Source organism: Rattus rattus, chromosome 17 (genome assembly GCF_011064425.1).
Source record: "Rattus rattus isolate New Zealand chromosome 17, Rrattus_CSIRO_v1, whole genome shotgun sequence".
Classification (NCBI taxonomy): Eukaryota; Metazoa; Chordata; class Mammalia; order Rodentia; family Muridae; genus Rattus; species Rattus rattus.
This window is the reverse complement of record NC_046170.1, coordinates 9,425,854-9,449,487: the sequence shown is the minus strand read 5'-3', so window position 1 is coordinate 9,449,487 and position 23,634 is coordinate 9,425,854.

Below are 23,634 nucleotides of genomic sequence, written 5' to 3'. Positions count from 1 at the left end.
TCATAGCATTTCAATGCAAAAAGCTTCCTAAAACCTAATTTCTTCAAACAAAGCAGAGAACAAAGGCATTGTTTTCATGTCTAGCTTTTATGATAATTTACCACAGGCTGTGTATCTTCTCTACAGGTTGGGCATTTACCAGGCTTTATAATACAACATACTCTGGTTATTATTTCCAATAAAAGAAGTGTGATATTCTAAGAGAATTATAATTACCGTGCTTCAGAATGCAACATAATCTTGTTATTATTTCCAATAAAGCGTGTGTGATATTCTAAGAGAATTAAAATTATAATGTAATTTTTCATTAAAATCAATAGAAAAAAACATTTTGACTGACTATGGAGTTGTCAGGAAATCTTAAATTATGACAAAACTTTCTTTGGATGAACTTGAGTAGCAGCAAGCAATTTACAAAATGCAAGCAGTAAAACATGATTATGACTTAAGAAATATACAATATTAAACCACATTTATTGTTTATAAAGTTTGCGTTGCTCAGATATGCTGAATTTGGAAAACACACATAATAGTTGCCTTTGTGATTTACATAAAATGAATATGGCAACATCTAATTTTACAATTCTGTTAAAAAAAGATTATTGCAGATCGTGAAATGAATTTGATGTCTTATAGAAGAGTTGAGGCAATTCTGTGTATGAGACATCCTGAAAACAGAAAATATACCTTCCCCACCAATTACATGACATTTCAAAAGAGTTATTATAAAGCATGGCTTTGATCGTGAGTACTTCTAATTCAAGTTGTTCCATCGCATTAAATGCAATAATGAAATCTAGTTGGCAGATCGCAATACATTATTATTAAATACATCATCATATCATGAGCAATGTTGCAATTTCCCTGTGTCTCCAGTACTTTGGGAAGCATGTCAACCTAAATGTATCTTGCAGTTATGGGGAAGGTATAATTATAATATGAGAAATGAAGATATTTATATTTCTATATGCAGATTTGACTTCCCAATAGAATATTTTCTCAGAAGTTTCTCCATGTAAGGGGTGGGTGGGTGGGGGAACACCCTCATAGAAGAAGGAGGAAAGGGGAAAGATAGGGGTTTGTGAAAGTGAAAATGGAAAAGGGGATAACATTTGAAATGTAAATAAATTAAAAAAATCCAATAAAAAGTATTAAAGAAAAGAAAAAAATCTTATGAAACAATAAACACAGATTAATTTAATGCAAAATAAATTCCAGTCTTATGATGTTGTAAAAGAAAATTACCAAATACTTCTGCCAAAGAATGAAAACACCAAGATTTATGGGATGTACCTTGTATCAAGATTTTCGGGTATAGCTGCTATTGAGTGCTTTTGGTTAAACTATGTTATCTGTAAACATATTGTTTTTCATTTCTGAAGTAAACAATATAAATATATTGAGTTATTTTATTTTTAAGTATCTTAGGAGAAATATCACCCTTTAATTGGCTATCTAACCATTTCCTATAAATTAAAAGTGAAAAACACAAATAGAAACAAATATTGCAAAACAAAGAACAGATTAAATTATGTTTCTTAAGCCTGAAGGTGTTCCATCTCATGGATGGACGAGCCCATTGTTACAGATTGGGAACAGAAGCAAAACATGAGGAGAAAATACGTGTTTTAAAATATCATATGTATTTTATTTTATTATCAAGATAAAATGCAGAAACTATGACAAAAAAGAAGTAGCTTGAATCCAAGATACCCCATACATATAATGCAGGAAACTATGTTTATTACTTTGATTGTTATCATAGAGAGAAGATGGTGTTTATCAGAATTCAATGCTCTATGTAGAATAAGCAGGGTCAGGTAGGCTGCCTATGCACATTCTCTACTCCCTCTCTTCCAAAAATCCAACTCTCAGGGATATCCCCAGGATGTTTCCCTATTCACACCTCCTGTAGCTCCGACAGACCATCCTCTACTGACCACCTCTCCACATTCATCTCAGCATCCTAGCCTCCAATGCCAGCAAGCAATCCCAGATGCCTAGATGGCAGCTTAAGATCACAATAGAAGGCAGGGTAATTTATCCAATAGAGCCCAGTTATCTGACTACAGCAGGTCCTCAATATTACAGTACAGCTCAAACCCAAGGAAAAGACCATAAGGCCAACTCTATGAAGATGAGAGTGGTCCTTGCAGAGCAAATGAATAAATCCCTTAAGAAAAGCCAAGGGAAAAAAAAAACAAATAGTGGAAAGAAACAAAACTATTCAAGTCCTGAAATTGGAAACTGCAGTAATAAAGAAAACTCAAACTGAAGGAGTCTTGGAAAAGAAAAAATTAGGCATTTGAACAGAAGCAACAGAGGGAAACTTGAACAACAGAATGCAAGAAATGGAAAAGAGGATATCAAGCTCTGAAGACAGAGTCAGCAATGGATACTTTGGTCAAAAGAAATCTAAAAGTAAGTCTAAAAGGTTCTAGAAACAAAACATCCAGGAAATTTGAGATACCACGAAAGGACACCACCTAAGAACAATATGAATAAAGGGAGGAGAAGAATCCCACATCAAACCCAGAAAATATTTTCAACAAAAATCACAGAAAAAAAGCATTTCCTAACCCTAAGAGATGACTATAAAAAGCATACAGAATGTCAAATATATTGGACTAGAAAAGAAAAAATTCACCACACAATAAACAAAACACTAAACAGAGAGGACAAAGAGAGATATTAAAAACTGCCAGAGAAAAGCAACACATATGATACAAGGCCAGATCTTCAGGAAAAATGTTGATTTGAAAATTTAGTTTTAAATTTCTATCTCGTGTCTAGAGAATTTGTTTTGCACCAGTCTCTTCATTTACACGTACAAATTATGTATACGTAAAATTTCATATTCCACTTTACATTAACACAAATTCTTAAACATTACAATATGTTCTTTACAATATGTAATATGTTCTTTTTGAGGACAATGCGAATGGATTAGTTTGAATATCTGGGGAGTGAATTAATTTTTTTAACTTTTTTTTCCTTTTTTGTTACATTTTTAACTTTTTTATTGGATTTTCTTATTTATTTACATTTAAAATGTTATCACAATTCCTGGTTACCTGCCCACAGACCACTGATCCCATCTCCCCTTTCCCATCTTCTATGAGGATGTTCACCCACCCATTCACCCACACCTTCCAACCTACTCGGCATGACATTCCCCTACACTGGGGTTGTCGAGCCTTTGCAGGACCAAGGGCTTCTCATCCCATTGGTGCCCTACATGGCCATCCTCTGCTACATTTGCAGTTGAAGCCCTGGGTCTGTCCATGTGTCCTTTTGGGTGGTGTTTTAGTCCTTGGGAGCTCTGGTTGGTTGGTATAGTTGTTTTTATGGGATTGTAAACCCGTTCTTCCCATTCAATCGTTTCTCTAACTCCTTCAATGAGGACAGCATTCTCGGTTCAATGGTTGGCTCAAGCATCCACCTCTGTATTTTCAAAGCACTGGAAGACACTCTTAGGAGATAACTATATCAGGCTCTTGTAAGTATGTGCCAGTTGGCACCCCCCAATAGTGACTGTGTTTGGTGGCTGAGGTATTTGGAGGGATCTCCATGTCGGGCAAACTCTGAATGGCCATTCCTTCAGTTTCTGCTCCAAAATTTGTCTCTATAACTCCTCCTAATAATATTCTAAGCATGGACAACGAAGAAGAACTGAAGCATGTCACTTTGATCATCCTTATTCTTGAGCTTCATTGTGGTCTGTGGATTGTTTCATTGGGTAGTCCGAGTTTTTGGGCTAATATCCAGTTATGAGTGAGTGCATACCTTGTGCGCAATTTTCTGACTGGGATACCTAACTCAGGAAGATATTTTCGACTTCCATCCATTTGCCTATGAATTTCATGAAGTCATTGTTTTTAGTTGCTGAGTAGTACTCCATTGTGTAAATGCACAACATTTTTTGCATCCATTCCTGTGCTGAAGGACATCTGGGTTCTTTCCAGCTTCTGGCTATTATAAATAAGGCTGCTATGAACATAGTGGAGCATGTGTCTTTGTTATATGTTGGATCATCTTTTGGGTATATGCCCAGGAGTGGTAGAGCTTGTTCCTCAGGTAGCACTATGTCCAATTTTCTGAGGAATGTCCAGACTGATTTCCAGAATGGTTGTACCAGTTTGCAATCCCACCAACAATGGAGGAGTGTTCCTCTTTCTCCACATTCTTGCCAGCATCTGCTGTCACCTGAGTATTTTACCTTAGCTGTTCTGTCTGGTGTGAGGTGGAATTTCAGGGTTGATTTAATTTGCATTTCCCTGATGATTAAGGATGTTGAACATTTCTTTAGGTGCTTCTCAGACATTCAATATTCCTTATTTGAGAATTCTATGAGAATGCTCTGTACCTCCTTTTTTTTAGTAGGGTTATTTGATTCTCAAAGGACTTCTTGAGTTCTTTTTATATATTGAATATTAGCCTGCTTTTGGATATAGGATTGATAAACATCTTTTCCCAATCTGTTGGTTGCCTTTCTTTCCTAATGACAGTGTCTTTTGCCTTACAGAAGACTTGCAATTTTATGAAGTCCCATTTATCAATTTGTGATCTTAGATCATAAGTCATTGGTGTTCTATTCAGGAAAATTTTCCCAGTGCCCATGAGTTTGAGGCTCTTACCCACTTTATCTTCTATTTGTTTGAGTGTATCTGGTTTTATAGAAAGATACTTGATCCACTTGGTTTGAGTTTTGTACAGGATGATAAGAATGGACTGATAGGCGTTCTGCTAAGTTCTGACCTCAAGTTGAACCAGCACCATTTGTTTAAAATGCTATCTTTTTTTCCACTGGATGATTTTAGCACTTTTATCAAAGATCTAGTGACCATAATTATGTGGGTTCATTTCTGAGTGTTCAATTCTATTCCATTTATGTACCTGCCTGTCTCTGAGTCAATACCATACAGTTTTTGTCACTATTGCTCTGTATTATAGCTTGAGGGATGGTGATTCCCCTAGAAGTTATTCTATTGTTGAGCATAGTTTTTGCTATCCTGGGTTTTTTGTTATTCCAAAGGAATTTGTAAGTTGCTCTTTCTAACTGTATTGAGAATTGAGTTAGAATTTTGATTGGGATTGCATGGAATCTGTAGATTTCTTTTGGCAAAATAGCCATTTTTGCTATACTTATTCAGCCAAAACATGAGCATGGGAGGTCTTTCCATCATCTGAGATCTTTAATTTCTTTCTTCGGAGGCTTGAAGTTCTTGTCATACAGAACATTCACTTGCTTGGTTAGAGTCATACATTTGTATTTTATATTATTTATGACTATTGTGAAGAATGTCATTTCCCTAAATTCTTTCTCAGCCTGTGTATCCTTTGATTAGAAGAGGACTACTAGTTGAGTTAAATTTATATGCTGAAGTTGTTTATCAGGTTTAGGAGTTCTCTCGTGGAATATTTTGGGTCACTTTAGTATACTGTCATATCATCTGAAAAGCATGATATTTTGACCTCTTCCTTTCCAATTTGTATCCCTCTTACCTCCTTTTGTTGTCTAATTGTTCTAGCTAGGATTTCAAGTACTATATTGAATAGGTAGGGAGAGAGTGGGCAGCCTTGTCTAGTACTTGATTTTAGTGGGATTGCTTCAAGTTTTTGTCCATTTAGTTTGAGGTTGGGTACTGGTTTGCTGTATATTGCATTTACTACATTTATGTATGGGTCCTGAATTTCTGTTCTTTCCAAGACTTTTAACATAAAGGGGCATTGAATTTTGTCACACGATTTCTCATCATCTAATGAGATGATCATGTGTCTTTTTTTCTTTGAGTTTGTTTTTATAGTGGTTACCATTGATTGATTTCTGTATATTGAACCATCCCTGCATCCCTGGGATGAAGCCTACTTGATCGTGAAGGATGATCGTTTTGATGTGTCCTAGGATTCGGGTTGCAAGAATTTTATTGAGTATTTTGGCATTGATATTCATAACAGAAATTGAACTGAAGTTCTCCATCTTTGTTGGTTCTTTGGTTGGTTTAGAAAGTAAGTGTAACTGTGGATATATAGAAGAAATTGGGTAGTTCTTTCTGTTTCTGTTTTGAGGATTAGTGTTGAAAGTATTGGTATTAGGTTTTCTATGAAGGTCTGATAGAATTCTGGACTAAATTCATATGGTCCTGTGTTATTTTTGGTTGGAAGACTTTTAATAAGAAAGTTCTATAAGCTTCTATGTCTTTAGGAGTTATGGGATTGTTTAGAAGGTTTATCTGATCTGTATTTAAATTTGGTACCTGATATTTGTCTAGAAAATTTGCTATTTCCTTCAGAATTTTCAGTTTTGATAAATATAGACTTTTGTAGTAGAATCTGAAGTTTTTTTTTAATTTTCTCAGATTCTCTTGCTATGTCTCCCTTTTTCTTTCTTTTTAACAAAATTTGGATACACTCTCTGTGACCTTTGCTTAGTGTGGCTAAGGGCTTACCTGTCTTGTTGATTTTCTCAAAGAACCAGCTCCTAGGTTTTTTTTTGATTCTTTGTATAGTCCTTTTTGCTTCTACTTGGTTGATTCTAGCCCTGTTTTGATTATTTCCAGGCTACTACTCCTCTTGGGTGCATTTCTTTTTTTTTTCTTTTAGCTTTTAGTTTTTTGTTTTTTGTATTTGTTTGTTCTAGTGCTTTTATATGTGCTTTTAAGCTGCTAATGTATGCTCTCCCCTCTTTCTTTTTGGAGGCACTCAGAGCTATGAGTTTTCCCCTTAGCACTGCTTTCATTGTGTCCTTTAAGTTTGGATATGTTGTGTCTTCATTTTCAGTAAATTCTAAAAAGCCTTTAATTTCTTTATTTCTTCCTTGACCAAGTTATTGGACAGAGCCTTGTTCAAATTCCATGTATATGTGGGGTTTCTATTGTTTTTGTTGATATTGAAGACCAGCTTTATTCTGTGGTAATCTGATAGGCTGGATGGAATTATTTCAATCTTCTTGTTTCTGTTGAGGCCTGTTTTGTGACCGATTATATTTTTAATTTTGTAGAAGGTACTATGAGGTGCTTTTGTATTAGGATGGAATTCTATAATTTTTTGGCCCATTTTGTTCATAACTTCTGTTATTTCTTATATATCTCTGTTTAATTTCTGTTTTCATGATCTGTCCATTGATGAGAGTGGGGAGTTGAAATTTCAGACTATTATTGTGTGAGATACAATATGTGCTTTGAGTAAGGTTTCTTTTATGAATGTAGATACCCTTGCATTTGGAGCATAGATATTTAGGATTGAGGGTTCAACTTGGTGGATTTTTCCTTTGAAGAATATGAAGTATCCTTCCTTCCTTTTTCTTTTTTTTTGATAACTTTTGGTTGAAAGTTGATTTTCTTCGACATTATGATGGCTACTCCAGCTTTTTAATTTGGACCATTTGCCTGGAAAGTTGTTTTCCAGCCTTTAATTCAGAAGTCGTGTCTGTCTTTGTCTCTCAGGTATGTTTCTTATATGCAACAAAATTCTAGGTCCTCTTTACCTATCCAGACTGTTAGTCTATGTCTTTTTATTGGCGAATTGTGTCAATTGATGTTAAGAGATATTAAGGAATAGTGATTGTTGTTTCCTGTTATTTTTGCTGTTAGAAGTGGTATTATGTTAGTGTGTCTCTCTTCTTTTGGTTTTGTTGCAGGGAAATGACTTTCTTTTCTAGGGTATAGAATTACTTGCTTTTTCTAGGGTGTAGTTTCCCTCCTTGTGTTGAAATTTTCCATCCATTATGCTTTGGAGGGATGGATTTGTGAAAATACATTGTGTAAATTTGGATTTGTCATGGAATATCTTAGTTTCTCCTTCTATGTTATTTGAAAATTTTGCCTGATATTGTAGTCTGGTCTGACATTTGTGTTCCTTGGTCTGTGTGACATCTTCTGGCTTTCATAGCCTCTGGTGAGAAGTCTTGTGTAATTCCTGTAAGTCTGCCTTTATATGATATTTGATCTTTTTTCTCCTTGTATGTTTATTGACATGTCTCTCTTTAGGTTAGGACAGATTTTTTTTTCTATAATTTTGTTGAAGATATTTACTGTCCCTTTAAGTTGGGAATCTTTGCTCTCTTCTATGCCTAACATCCTTAGGTTTGATCGTCTCATTGTGTCTTGGATGTCCTGGATGCTTTCAGTTAGGAGTTATTTGCGTTTTGCATTTTCTTTGACTCTTGTGTCAATGTTTTCTATGGTATCTTCTGCCCCTGAGATTCTCTCTTCTATCTCTTTTATTCTGTTGGTGATGCTTGTGTCTATGACTCCTAATTTCTTCCCTAGGTTTTCTTTCTCCATTGTTGTCTCCCTTTGTTATTATGTATTTATTTTTCTATTTCCATTTTAGATCCGGGATGAATTTGTTCAATTTTTTTTACCTGTATTTTTGTGTTTTCTTGTAATTCTTTAAGAGATTCTTGTGTTTCCTCTTTAAGGGCTTCTACCTAAATACCAGTGTTTTCCTGTATTTCTTTAAGGAGTTCTTTATGTCCTTTTAAAGTCCTCTAACATAATAATGAGTTGTGATTTTTAAATCAAAACCTTGCTTTTTCAGTGTGTTGTGGTATCCATGGCTTGGTGTGGGAAGAAACTGGGTTCTGGTGATGACAAGTGGCCTTGGTTTCTGTTGCTTATGTTCTAGCTCTTATCTCTCTTCATCTGCTTATCTCTGGTGTTAGTCTGTCTTGCTGTCTCTGACAGCGGCTTGAACCTTCTTTAAGCCTATGTCTTAGAATGCCTGGAGACCTGCTTTCTTCCCAGCAGGATCTGGGTACAGAGAGCTGTGTTCCAGGTTCAGCTCCCAGGAGAGGACAGAAACCAGAAGTATCCTGCTTCTTGGTTCCTTTGTCTAGAGGGCTCTAAGTGGGTTCCTCTTGGGCCGATGAGGAGAATGGGTGTTCTCACCTGTGGTCTCAGAATTGATGGCCCTTCTGAGAATCTAGCTCTCTACCCATGGGATCTGGGCACAGAGAGCTGTGTCCCAGGGTCAGCTCGGGGTGCAGGTAAGTTTATTTTCAATGTGTTGCTACAATCAAAAATAAGGTGCATGTGTCTAATTCTCGAGAAATTTTCACTGAAACAAACAAACAAACAAACAAACAAACAAACAAACTATTACCAAACATTATGATGGACCTCTGTACCTCTGGCTCTCAAAGTACCAAAGTAGGAAGATGTCAGAAGTCATATATTTCACAGTAAGTTAAAGTCTTTGCCTCACAATAAGCACAGCATAAAACCTCAAACAGAAAACACTGCAGTTAATTTCACCATCTAGAAATTAAAATCAATTTTACAGACATGACAATATTCTTACTGTCAATTTTGCATTGTTTTCCAGGTTCAATAAAAACTGATAAAAGCTGATCTACTTGAATTGAGTCAATGGCATTGTAAACAGCGAGATTACTTTGATTTCTTCTCAATTAGTTTTAATTCTTAGCTGATTTATGGAGGAATATCTTCGCCACCCACCATTTGCTAATATTGTTCAGGCTTTTTCTATTTCCTTTGGAGGCAATGATCAGATGCATTTTCAGATCCCATGACTTCCGTCTCCTTCCATGTAAATGAACAGGAACCCCAAATTTCCTTCAAAGGTCAGGTGACTAGAAGCTCTTCAGGTTTACTCAAGCAACCAAAACTTGAAGGCATTCAAAAAAACTAGTCGGCGATTTTTACAGTGCTTACCATTACCTACCCTTTTCTAAAAGCACATTTGTATTTTCTTAGTTCTCATTTTCTTTTCTTATACTACAGAAAACATCCTGTGAGCACAGAAGTGCAAGGATCATGACACTTGTGTTCCAATATCCAATACTGTGCTTCACATGAGTACATAGACATAGACATAAACATATCACCCAATATCAATGAATGATAGAAATGACAGCTTAAAACGCTTCTCTACCTGCAGATAATCACAGAAACTCTCTGGCTCTTCTCATTTAATAAACTGCCAGTTCCCATAAATTTGATGCCATTAAGATATTGTTTTCTTAAAATTTTATTTTATGTCTTACAAATCTATCCACTCAAACTGAAAGTTGAATTAAACGATCAGAGAAAAGTACTCTGTATGTGTGCATAACACACACACACACACAGAGAGAGAGAGAGAGAGAGAGAGAGAGAGAGAGAGAGAGAGAGAGAGAAAGAGATTAGATGTACCCCTTCATCTTCTTTTACAGATTTTGTCATAAAAGCTACATCACTTGGTTATTAAACATTGTTGATTAGTTACTAATTTATAAACTTTCTTATAGAAAATTAAGAATGGGATAAATATGTGTGTAATCAAATGGGAATTTATAACTTACATTTGTCATCTTGGACACAACACTTTTGTCTCTCTCACTCTGATGACAAACTTTTCCTCTGATATGAACATGGATGTGGGCATGTGGAGACAAATAAGAGTTGCTTCTTCATAGCCTTCACTTCTAATCCTGTTTGTCCAGGAAAGTACTTCTTGTAGTGATATCAACAATCGGATTTTGAAAATGTCTTTAGTGCATGACCTTTTAATATACATAGAATACATAATATGGAATAAATAAATGATATAATCAAATAGCTGTCTATCCCTTCTTCAAACGGCATACACACTGTGAATATCACTGAATTAGAAACAAATTTTGAGTTTTAAAATTATTCCAATATTTTCTTTATCATCACATGTAGATCACATTTCCTACCCAAAATATGAAATATATACTTCTTTCTAACGCTGAGATAATAGCAATGGAATTTAGAAATGTAAATAAATGTATATATTAGAAGTAATATTTATAAGAACAAGTAATAAATATAAATGTAAATGTTTTATAATAAGTGAAATACATAAGAATTTATGTTCATAAAAGGTAGAAAGACTAATAATTTATTTGGTGTAATTGCCAAAGCATGGTTTAAAAGACAGATAATATATTTTATTGATGGCCCTTTTTTCAAAAAAAATTACTAGAAAATTTCAACAAAGTATTTCAACTTGTGTCTTTTGGGAGGAAGCTGCTAAGGAATTTGCATCTTTGCAATAGAGTCATGCAATGGGCCATCTGATGTTAATCTTCAAGTTAGAATGAAAGTAACACCTTGGGGTATTGTTGGCATCCATAACGCTCTGTTTGTTTCTCTCAACCAACATTAGACAATTCAATAAGCATAGAAAATGGCCAATTCTGCCAGTAGCTCATTAGCATGCCTGAACTTATGGCTATTTAATTTTATTCTAGCAATTAAAATATGAATCAGACACATTGTCACCATGAGTTTCTCCATGGGAGTCACATCCCTTATTCCCAGCTTTAGGAAGAAGCAGTTGATGCACTATATCCTCCAGCTAAAAATTCATTTGCATTTATTGAGCCATGAAATGCACCAAGTTACCTGACACATGGCAGTAAAATATTTTCTGTACTGTCAGTTCCAACTTGTTGAACAACTTTGTCAGATAAAAAGATGTGGTAACAAAGTTACCACAAAGTTAGTTTTTAGACTAGAAAAAAATGGCCTCTAAACTAATCTTAACACACACACACACACACACACACACACACACACACACACACACACACACACCGAGGAGTTAGTTTTCATTGTACATGCTAATTACCTTCTGTTGTTGTTCTGAGTTACTGGTTATACTGGCTGGTTTTGTGGGTTAGTTTGACACAAGCTGGAGTTATCACAGAGAAAGGAGTCTACCTTGAGGAAATGCCTCCATGAGATCCAGCTGTAGGGCATTATTTTCAATTACCAATTGAGCGATCCGAGCCCACTGTGGGTGGTGCAATCCTTGGGTTGGTAGTCCTGGGTTTTATAAGAAAGCAAGCTGAGCAAGCCAGGGGAAGCATTCCAGTAAGTAGTACCTTTCTATGGTTTCTGCATTAGCTCCTGCCTCCAACTTCTTGCCCTGTGTGAGTTCCTGTCCTGACTTCCTTTCATGATGAACAGTAATATGGAAGGGTACACTGAAAAAACTCTTTCCTATCCAACTTGCTTCTTGGTCATGATGTTTGGAGCAGAAATACAAACCCAGACTAAGACAATGCTGTATTAGGTACTGAAACACCCTTCAATCATAGAACTAAACATGAATTTTATGCCACCACATTTTCCCTCTCATGTGTTCTTTTATTCATTTATTCAACATTCATGCTACAATAAAGTGATTGTTGTTAGAATTTTAAATGTGTAATTATGAACAGACCTTAATTTCTGCAGAAGATGAGCATGAAGTGGTGATAACAAGTTATTAAATATTTAAATAGGCACAAGATTTATTTTAGAGAGTAAAAGAAGGAAATGAACAAAAACAGTCTTATCTTCACTCACATTTTCCCAAATTCAGACCCAGATTTTGAATTTTTAGTAGAGGAACTTAAATTGGGTTTGATTTCAGCTCTAAAGAAATGAGAAAGAAAGGAAGGGTAGTCATAGATACCTGTTAATGATTTCTCTGTGCAAATGAATACTGTACCCACTGACTTGATAAAAAGAATGGCGCATCTGAGTATAGGCTGGAGAAGATGAGGGTTTGCATGCCCTCTTCTCATCCATAATGGTAGAAGATAAGAACTTCTGCTGTATTTTTATATTTTTATATTTCAAATAGGGCTCAGATTTTAGTGTAACAGACCTCAGCATCAGTAGAGAAAACTCTTGGATAGAAACACAAAGACTCGGGGTTGGGGATTTAGCTCAATGGTAGAGCGCTTGCCTAGTGGCGCAAGGCCCTGGGTTCGATCCCCAGCTCGAAAAAAAAAAAAAAAAAAAAAAAAAAAAAGAAAAGAAAAGAAACACAGAGACTCGGGTCACTTAGATCTGGATGATGTCAGTCGCTTACAAAAGAGCCTATGATAATGGCAGATAAATTCAATGTAGACTAGTGCCCACAAAATTTCTTACACAGTTATTTCATTAGCATTATATAAATTCTAGCACTCCATTACTTTTAACATTTAATAGAAAAAGAAATTTTAATGTTAGAGTGAGTGTAAAAATATCTGACTACATGTTAATTAATAATCATTGTAGAAAATATCTTAAGTACTGTTGATATGTGAGCATAATTGCATAATATTGTTTCTAATTACACATATAATTATATTTCTCTCTCCTTCTCTGTCGTTGTCTCTCTCTCTCTCTCTCTGTCTCTCTCTTTCATTCCGCCTCACTCCAATACCAGTGATAAATTGATAAGAGTGCTATGAGGACCACGAAGACACTTAGAATGTAAAAAGTAAGTATGCATGACACTTTCCAAGGTTTGTCAGTGCTTCATTAAAGACACCACTGTGATATCCAAAAACATTAACCAAGCCTTTTGGGGATAAAATAAGTAGAGATGTCTATCTTCATGTGTCTTTTTGTGAATTCATCTTGTAATTTAACTTCATATTGATTTTGTTCTCTCCTTAAGGAGAGATACCTCAGCCTGGGATAGCAATGCAACCCTGTTTCATGCCAAAAGTTTTTCCTAGGAGATACAAGATATAAACTTACTAAAGACAACCAACCAACAACAACCTAAAGAACCAAGCCAAATTATGAATTCCACCAAATTCCAACAATCTAACAGGATGAACCCATGAGAGTTATGGGACAAGGAAGTCCTGTAGGGGCAAATGTGGCTCAAAGACAAAAGCGTCACCAAAGCATGGGTGACAACTCACAAAGCTGGGACTTGGAGCACATCCTCTAAGCACCTCAAGGGATAGGAGATGGTCCCTTTCTAGTGACTCAGAATCTTCTTTGCATCTTGGCTTGTTTGAGAGTGACTCTAAGGAGCTCGGTTTGTATTCTTCAAAAGGAAGGGCCTGGCGAATCTAGTGAATTTCAGGAACTTCTTGAAGCTATTTTGAGTATTTTACCTTCCTATTTAACTGGCTTTACTATAGAATGAAAAGTACTAACTTTTGTATCTCCCATGGGGTTAATTAAACGAATGCAGTAAGGAACAGTACTTTTTCTAAGGGAAAGTGACAATCGAGAGATAAGAAAGATAACCTTCCCCCCAACACAATCCTGATTCTGAAAATGACCCTAGAATGTAACAGCCATGATGGGAAAACAAGATTAACCACAACCCAGAATTGCAGAGCTGTCATTATGAAAGCAGCAGACATTACAGGAGGAGCAACTTCAGAGTAAACACCTAGATATGAATGGCCAACAGCCTATACAATCCTCATTTTCATGAGGCAAGGCACATGCTAAGAAACTGCATCAAAAGTCTATCATGCAGAGAGAAAGAGCACCTCTGTAACTAGAGAGCCCGCTAGTCTGTCACCTCAAACAAGACATTCTTCTCTTATTGACATGCTTGATTGTGTGTTGTATTAAATGAATCTATTTTTATTTATTTACTTATTTATCACTGCTAAAATCCAAAATTTGAATTATTTTATCAACTGTGTCACAGCATTTAAAGTTAGTCTTCCTCCCAAATCTACGACTCTGTCATTTGAATTATGTATACTTTGCTTTAAGCACTTGCATACTGTAAGGTAGCATTGGTGAATACAGCTAAATATTGATATTTTTGAGGGAAATCATGATTTTCTGACACAATTCCTAGAAAGACAAAAGGAGGTGTTTAGTTGCCCCAAATGAGAAAGCAAATGACAGGCCAAATTAAGGACACAAGTAAAATCAAAATTGGGGAACAAATACGATTTAATTGGGATTGATAGAAGAGTGCTTGTAAGATGTCAACTTCCACGAGCAAGAATAACACAAAAAGTATTTTAATACGAAAAGGTCATTTGGGCTTGGGTGACAACAGCTCATGAAAGCTGGATACCTGGAATGCACGGCACAACTTGTAGGTTGCACAACAATGTGGATAGTGATTTTTTCCAGGGAGATTTCACTAAGACAAATTCTCAAAATTCCTTATGAAAATCGGGGACAAGACAAGGATGCACACTCTCCCCTATATCTATTCAATATAGTGCTTGAAGTGCTAGCTAGAACAATAAGACAACAGAGATCAAGGGAATAAAAATTGGCAAAGAAGAAATTGGGAGGGAGAAGAAAACAACCAGAAGTGGGGAGAGAGGGAGGGACAGGAGAGGGAAAGAGGATGGGGGTGGGGGAGAGGTGAACATGATCTGATATTGGGTGCCAGAAAAGGACTTAAGCCCTGGGGGCCAGCAGAAAGAATAAAAACAGGAACTTCAAGCAGAAGGAAGTTGGAATGACCCTCTAGAATGTACCAGGGCCCTGGGAAGTGACTCTCAGGACTCGGGGGGGTCAGGGGGACACCAGATGAAATGCCATACATTGTGGTGATGGAACTTAATGAGCCTGCCTCCAGCAGAAAGACAGGGCATCAAGTCAGTGATGGGGTGCCATCCCACAGTCAAACTCTGACCCATCATTCTTTCTGTCCGAAAGAATGCAGGGATGGAAATGGAGAAGAACTTGAAGAAAAGAAGGTTCAGTAAAAGGCCCAAAGTGGGATGCAGCTTGAGGGGAGTCCCCAAGACCTGACACCATTACTGAGGCTATGGGACATTCACAAAATGGGAGCTATCATGACTGCTGTCCAAAAGACCCAACAAGCAGCAGAAAGAGTCAGATGCAGATAGGTGCACCCCACCAATGGGCAGAAGCTGCTGACCCTCTGGTTGAATTAGGGAAAAGCTGGAGGAAGCTGAGGAGGAGGGCAAACCTGTAGGAGGACCAGCAGTTTCAATTCACCTGTACCACCCCTAGATCTCTCAGACACTGGGTCACCAACCAGGCAGCATAACAAGCTGAGATGAGGCCTCCAACACATATACAGCAGAGGACTCCTGGGTCTGGGTTCAGTCAGAGAAGATTTACCTAACCCTCAAGAGACTGGGGACTCCAGGAAGTTTAGTTGTGGAGACACTGGGGTGGTGGTGGCGTAGAGTAGGTATGGGATGTGGAACTGGCAGGGAGGATTTACTGGGAGGGAAATAAAATCTGTGGTGTAAAATAAATCCTCCTCATCCTCACCCCCCTCTTCCTCCTCCTCCTCCTCCTCCTCATCATCATCATCATCATCTTCTTGTTCATCACCGTCCCCAGATTCCTTACTGCTCGTGTAACCTTCAAAGAGAGTGTTATGTATCTAGTTAGTGAAGGAACAACATAAAGCACAATGAGCTTTTGATTGCCCAGGTCTTAAAAAGGCTTTTGTGAGCACTTCCCGAGGCTTCAGAGGCTTCCTTCTCAGATAGAAATTGTAACATCACAGTCATTAAAATATAGATTTAAATTATTAAAATTTAAGACACACCAGTAAAGAAAATAGCAGTTTTGAAAAAGGAAATAGACAGATGTTAACAAAAATGTGAATTACTTTGGTTAAACACATGTGTTTTCTCTGTGGGCGATAGTGAACTATCTGTGGTTGTTAACTCTTAAATTACCACTTTGGATCAGCTACTTTATACAAAGTCTACTACTTTCTTTTTTAACATGGAAATTATGATAGCTTATACCCCAACAAATTTCAAGTGTAGTACATGAGTTAATTTTGAGATTTGGAAAAGGTAACTCCTTTGATTTTGATGGAGAATCAGAATTTTAAAATTAATTTCTCTTTTCGATTTCTTTTGCTTGGGGTCTCAAATTTTTCTTACTGAAAGCATGTTATATCTTTGAAGTACTTAGACAAATATGGGTAATATAGCCTACCATTAATTTGTCAGGTATAATTAATGGTGTCCATTTCTAGATGCAGAGGAGTAATTTCGTACTTGTACATCATAAAAAGGTAGTCAAGGATTCCATGGAAACATACACTCTCTCTGGAACCATGGAAGTAATAGGATGAGAAATAGACATTCCCAAAAAACATCTGCTTGAGGCTGAGCACATGCATTGGTTTACTATGTGCACAAACTCCCAAGCATGCTTTATATTTGCATCTGTATATTTGTAATCATGCATAAAAGAATGCATGTTCATACAGCTCATATTTATATAAATGCTCGTAAAGAAAAATTTATCATTTATGTCTAAACATAACAACACATATTTGTTTTCTTAACTTGTATGTCTGCACATGATAGGGAACACAAATATTATCTTATTTCACGTATGTGTGCTCTTTCCTTATTTCATGTATGTGCACCCTTCCCTTTTGTCAGGATACTAGTATTTCAACATATCCTCCTCACTGTTGACCAAAACTTGGATATCTGTCTTGATTTTACATCCTTTTTCAAATAGGATTCTTACATACCTATGGTTGACACTGATTATATTGTTAATATGTTGCTATTTGAAATGAACCTCACCTTATTTATTTTATCCGTCTTAAGTTCATTTCAGAGTTCTATTCACATGCAACTTCCTAGACTAAGTGTGGCACATCCTCTAGGTTTGACTTCAGATGTTTAGCTTTGTTTTTATTTTCCGTTTTTATGTCTGAGGGTTTTGCTTCTGTCAGTGTAGATTTAATGCCATACTCTGTTTTGAAAATTATTTGAGTGAGTTTTAGAAGACGATTTAGCACTTAAAGTTTTGACTGCACAAACCTGAGTTTATGTTCCCAGCAAAAATGGTAAAGGCAGACTCAGGGCCAAACAACTTTTGAATTCCAAGACAGAGACTTGGAGATGAGAGCTTAATTGGAGTTCTCCAGTTTCATTGAGAAATTTTGTTTCAAAAAATGTGGTGGAGAGTGCCTTCAACAAGCCCCATGTGTAAATAGATACATGCATACATATATACATACATACACACACACACACACACACACACACACACATATATATATATATATATAACATATTACAGACACAAGCATGCACACACATCACATCATCACTACTTGAAATGGTGTCTCTTTTGATAACTCTCCTGTAATAACTATCACATTAAAAATAATTTCTCACATTTTATAGACTTAAATGTGTATATAGGTTTTAGCTATATATTTATGATTATGAACATTTCTGACTATCTTAATATTATCTCATATAACCTAAATATTACATTCTATTGTATTATTTTATTTGTTGTTTGATATTTATGTGCACAAACACATTTGAACTTGATCACTTGTACAAATATAGGTCAATAAAACATGTATTATATCTTGCTTCTGCATAACTTACCCAAATAATTAAATGGCTTAACATATATTTTCTCACTTTATGTTCAAAATTGCAATACAAGTCGACCATGTGCTATGCTTTACAAACATGCAAACAGTTCTGTTGTTTATATTATACTACAAGGAAAACAGATGTAAACTCAGGTGATTCTGAGGAAAGTGAGATGTGTGTGTGTGTATGTAGATATATATATATATATACGTATATATGTATATATGTATATATGTATATATGTACATACACACACACATATATATATATATAATGATGTGGCAATTTACTCCTCTAGATAAATATTTTAAAAGTCTTTCACACATTATGTACTATAACTCAAGAGAGTGTCAATTCAAATTTAATATTTTGTTTTCTTGTTTCACTTCAACAAATATTAAGAGCATAGTTTTCTATTTAAAAATCTCTTATTCACAGTTTTGGAGTAGGTCTCATTTGCACAAGTTTCTAAAGACTCAGTTAGGATATGCAGTTTATCCAGATATCCAAACATAGACATAGCTACTGTCATACAGGTACCTCTGGTTCTACCAATCTCTCTCATCAGCTAAAGCAAGGAGATAGTTTTGGGTGTTTCAAACTAAACTAGGTAAGAATTTTCAAAGCAGCGTTCAATCTAAATGAAGAGTATAGAGAATGATGAATGCTTAGGCGTTTGAAGCCAAGAAAAATATGAATTACTCATGGAATACCTGTGACAAACCTATTAAAAATTAATAAAAAAAAGAGACCATCCACTTAGGAGTAGAGGGAGGGTTTTGAGGGAGAGTATGTTGAAGGTGTCTGGAGAGAAGAAAGGGATGTAATTATGTTTCTCTCTCTGTCTGTCTGTCTGTCTGTCTGTCTGTCTGTCTGTCTGTCTCTCTCTCTCTCTCTCTCTCTCTCTCTCTCTCTCTGTCTGTCTCTCTCTCTCTCTCTGTGTGTGTGTGTACTTAAAAACACAGATTTTTGTCTGGTAAGCATCTCAAGAAAATGGAGAACTCATGGTATGACTTCAAGATTAAAATTATCCCAGTCACCTGAATGAGCTCAGAGGAAGCTGCTATCACGAATAAAACATGCTCTGAGAACATATCTACATAACACTTCCATTGATAAGCCATTGATCATGACACCATAAACTATAGTATTATAAACTTTTCTTGATAGTTTATTCTTATTTGTTCAAAACAACAAATAAAATCTTTAAAATAATTAGGTAAGTGAACAATTTATGTAGTTTTCAAAAACTGATATTTCTTTGATAATTTCATATTGGCATTTAGTCATGTTCACTCAACCCTAATTGCTCCCAGATCCACTGCCACGTCCTCCTCACCCAACTTCATGTTCTCAATCTTCTTTCTTTAATACATAGGGAAAAGCATGCATGCAATAGAAATGTAAGTTAAATATTTGAAAACGGGCATACTGTGGCTTAATTAAACTAACTGGAGGATGGTTTCCAGTGAAGAGTTTTCCATTCCAGATATTAAATATAAACTTCTCCTCCAAATTCACATATTACAGAAGAGAGACAAGGCTGTTTATTCTGGTTAAGGTGCAAAGCAATGGATTATCAGTGATAGAGGTTAAATATAATTATTTTGAGTAATGGGACAAATGACATAAATATGGGACATAGAATGCTTTTGTAACATTCCAATTCCCACAACCATCCCATAAATGTAACAGCATAGACAGAAAACTGTGCAAGAGAACTCTTAAAATTTGTAATAAGGATGCTGAAGCTCTCTACACTAAATGGCTTTTGGCAGAGGTATAGGGAGAAAGGTCCCTTTGAGGAGCTATCTTTAAGGAGCTGGACACTGGGAGATTCACCTTGCACCAGCGAGCATATAAATAAAGCAAATTGCACTTCTTCCCCTTCCTCTTCCCCTTCTCCTTCTCCTCTTCTCCATCCTCATCCCTCATTCTGTTTTTGTTTTTACAAGTGATAAAGAAGGTTAGGGTCAGACATGGGAGGCCTTGAAAGTGTGTGTGATTCGGGTCTATATTGTGAAAATAAAAATAATCAATAAAGTTATTATGTTGGAAAACAATTTTCTTTAGATGCAATTGTGATGACATTTCATAAGCTGCAGAATTAAAAAGAAACTAGTGGGACAACATTTGTTCTATAATCTTTCTTGTCTTCAATAGTTTAACGCGTGTTTCAACTGGCTTCTTCCTTAGCAAGATCTACGGAAACAAACCTAATATTGTAATCATCACTTCTCTCTACATGAACTTCATAAGTCATTCTTATATACACCAATATTCTATTTCAAAATTAATTTGATCCAAGTGCTTGTCAACTGTTCTGTTCTTCCTTATTCTATTCTATTTACACTTACGTTAACTCTCAGACATTTTATTATTCTTTTAATTTTCAACTTCTATTGTAAATTTCATTTTAATAAGCCCTATTATTTTGAGGCAGAATGTGTCAGAAATGAATTTGAATCAATGGATAATTCAAGAAAAGCAACTGTTTGTTTTGTTTAAAACTCACCTAAAGCAAGAGCAATATGAACTTCTTATAAATGTGCATTGTATCCTCTTCTAGAAGCAGATGCCAAGTCTTTTGAAACATTAGTCTGAATAATAAGTGGAAAACACAGAGTCAAGCAGAGGTTGTGTGTGTTTCTATCAGAAAGATAGGCGCTGTTTCCTTCATGTGGCAGTCTCTTTCAGATCCATCATCCAAAATACAAAGTATTCTAACCCATGAGCATAACTATTATTTTAAGTAACACATTCTGTTTGAAATGCACATGTGGTACATAAAGAGGAAGCACTTAAATCACCACAGCAGACGCTTGTTTGTAACTATTTAGTACTATTATACAAAGGAGCCTGGAGAATACGCAACTGAAAGTTCTCAAATCCATGCCCAGTGCTGAGGGAAATGAATTTGATTTCTAGTAATTTAAGGCATCTAATCACTATCATTAAACAAATAAGGATTCATTACATGAACAGGATGGAAGTGCTATGAACATAGCAACACTCGGAAACTAATGTGACCTAGAACTTTAATTTCTGTGCACATCTTATTTGAGCACCATTTATTTGGGGGAGTTTATGACCTGTGACTATTTCTCAATTTAATACAACTAACAACTCCACTGCTACATTTCAGCTTCTTGTATAATTAGAATGGAGAGGAAGCTTGTTGCAGAGGGAGAAGCCTCTGCATATTAATATTATACAGAGACATGGTTAAGCTGGGAGGGACAAAGATGCTTTAATAGGGGAGGATATTATGCACAGACATAATGGCCAAGTGTATTGAAAGGCAGAAAAGCCCTGGGACCAAGTAAATGCAATAAATGTCAAGCAAGGCACAGGGAAATTGGCCCACAGCACCAGTCTCTGGGCAATGCCCTGTGGTTTCAACAGCTGTGAAAGCCTTCACGTGCTCTAGTCTGGAAAGACAGGAAAGGTTTTGGTTTCAGACATGTCTGTGGTAAGTATTAGTTTCACTCTGATAGGAATTCTTACCATGTGATCATGTGAACTCATGAAAGCTGACATTTCTCTCTAGTAAAAGTAGGTTCATGGTTCTTTCTGAAGCATAATACGAGGAATGGTGTCTATAATTAATAATGAATATCCTACCCTTAAAATAAAAATTTCCAGGAATACAAATAACAAAAATATATCATACAGCAATATTCAAAAGGAGGAGTTAGTTTTGAAACCTCCATGGATGGATACTTCTAAAGCTTAAACTATTACAAAAAATATTCAAATAAAACATCAGTGGACCCACAGTCAAAAACTCTAACATAGAATTGTTCCTGTCTAAAAGAACATCAGTGACAAAAATTGAAAAGAGACTGAGGGAAAGAAGTCAAGTGACTGGCCCAAACTGAGATCTAGATCAAGGGGAGGATCCAAAGCCTGACACTACTACTCTTACAGACAAGAGCCTAGTATGGCTGCCCTCTGAGAGGCCCAACAAGCAGCTGAGTGAATCAGATGCAGATACTTACAGCCAACTAATAAACAGAATCTGGGGACACCTGTGGTTGAATTAGGGAAAGGCTGGAAGAAGCTGAGGAGGAGGGTGACCCCATAGGAAGACCAGAAATATCAATTAAGCTGAACTTCTGACATCTCTCAGACACTGAGCCACCAACCGGGCAACATATACTAGATGATATGAGACACTGGCCACATATACCAGTAGAGGTCTGCCTGTCTGGCCCCAGTGAGAGAAGATGCACCTAACTCTTAAGAGATTCAAGGCTCCAGGGAGTGGGGAGGCTTGGAGAGGTGGGGGTGGGGGTTGTGTCAATCTTGGAGACTGGGGAGGAGGTAGTCCAGTCTTTATCTCCCTCCAGGCCTGCCCACCGACAGTTCATCATACCATTTCATTCTCCATAGAGTCGGTGATCCAAACACTTGATCACATACTAGCCATGAAATCAAACATTACCTTCTTATCTCGAGTAGGTGCTTGTTATTTGAATTTTACTGTCCACACATCAATAAAAACAAGTCAGAGAATCAATGTTAATTTTAGTGTTATGGTATCTGTGGAGTTCAATTTTCATATATGTACATTATAAATCTTCAAGCCTAAAGATATGCTCTTAACTTTTCACCTGTTTCTTCCAAGATATGTATTTATTTTTCTCATAATGATAAGCCCAACCCTAATTGCAAAAGCTTATGTGATTCAGAATCCACTTTGTGTTTTGTTTTGTTTTGTTTTTGTTTGTTTGTTTGTTGTTGTTTTTTTTGTCACAGAACCTAAAGGCTCTGTGGTTTTCTGGTCTTTTCGCAAACAGGATGGCCAAGCCCTCTCAAGCTGATCTCTTGTGCTTCATAGCTCAGTAAAAATTGCCATGAAAAACAATGTATGTGTAACATGGAAAATTTTGGAGGCAAATTCATTGTGGACAATGAATGTCAAAATAATAAATGTTAAATTTAACTGAGTAGAGATGTGTTTAAAATGTTAAAAAAATTCAAACTGTTTTCTCTTTATTGGTCAAATAAAACCATGATAAAAGGGGAGAGATAAACTGAGAGTACCAACAGAAAACCATTCCCCAAATCAAGTCTCAATAATAAATATAATGATGATGATGATGATGATGATGATGATGATGATGATAGAAAAGATATTCTACAGAGAAACAGACACATTACTGGACAACTACTACATAAAACAATTACTGAAATTACTGATTTTATTTTTTAACGAAAATCATGGAAGCAAGGAATAGAGTTTAAATGTTGTTAGCTTGTTCTATACGGGAGATACACACACACACACACACACACACACACACACGAGAGAGAGAGAGACAGAGACAAACAGAGAGAGAGAGAGAGAGAGAGAGAGAGAGAGAGAGAGAGAGAGAGAGAGAGAGAATGAGAGAATGAGAGAGGCTTTACAGCTGTTGACATCTACAGGGCAGATGGCCACACTACCTGACTTTACAGTCCCATTCTTCAAAAAAAGCCATGCTGTCCTACAATTGGACTCAGAAATAATATGTTTCTTGAGTCCAGTGAGGCAAAATGTCCATGCCAAA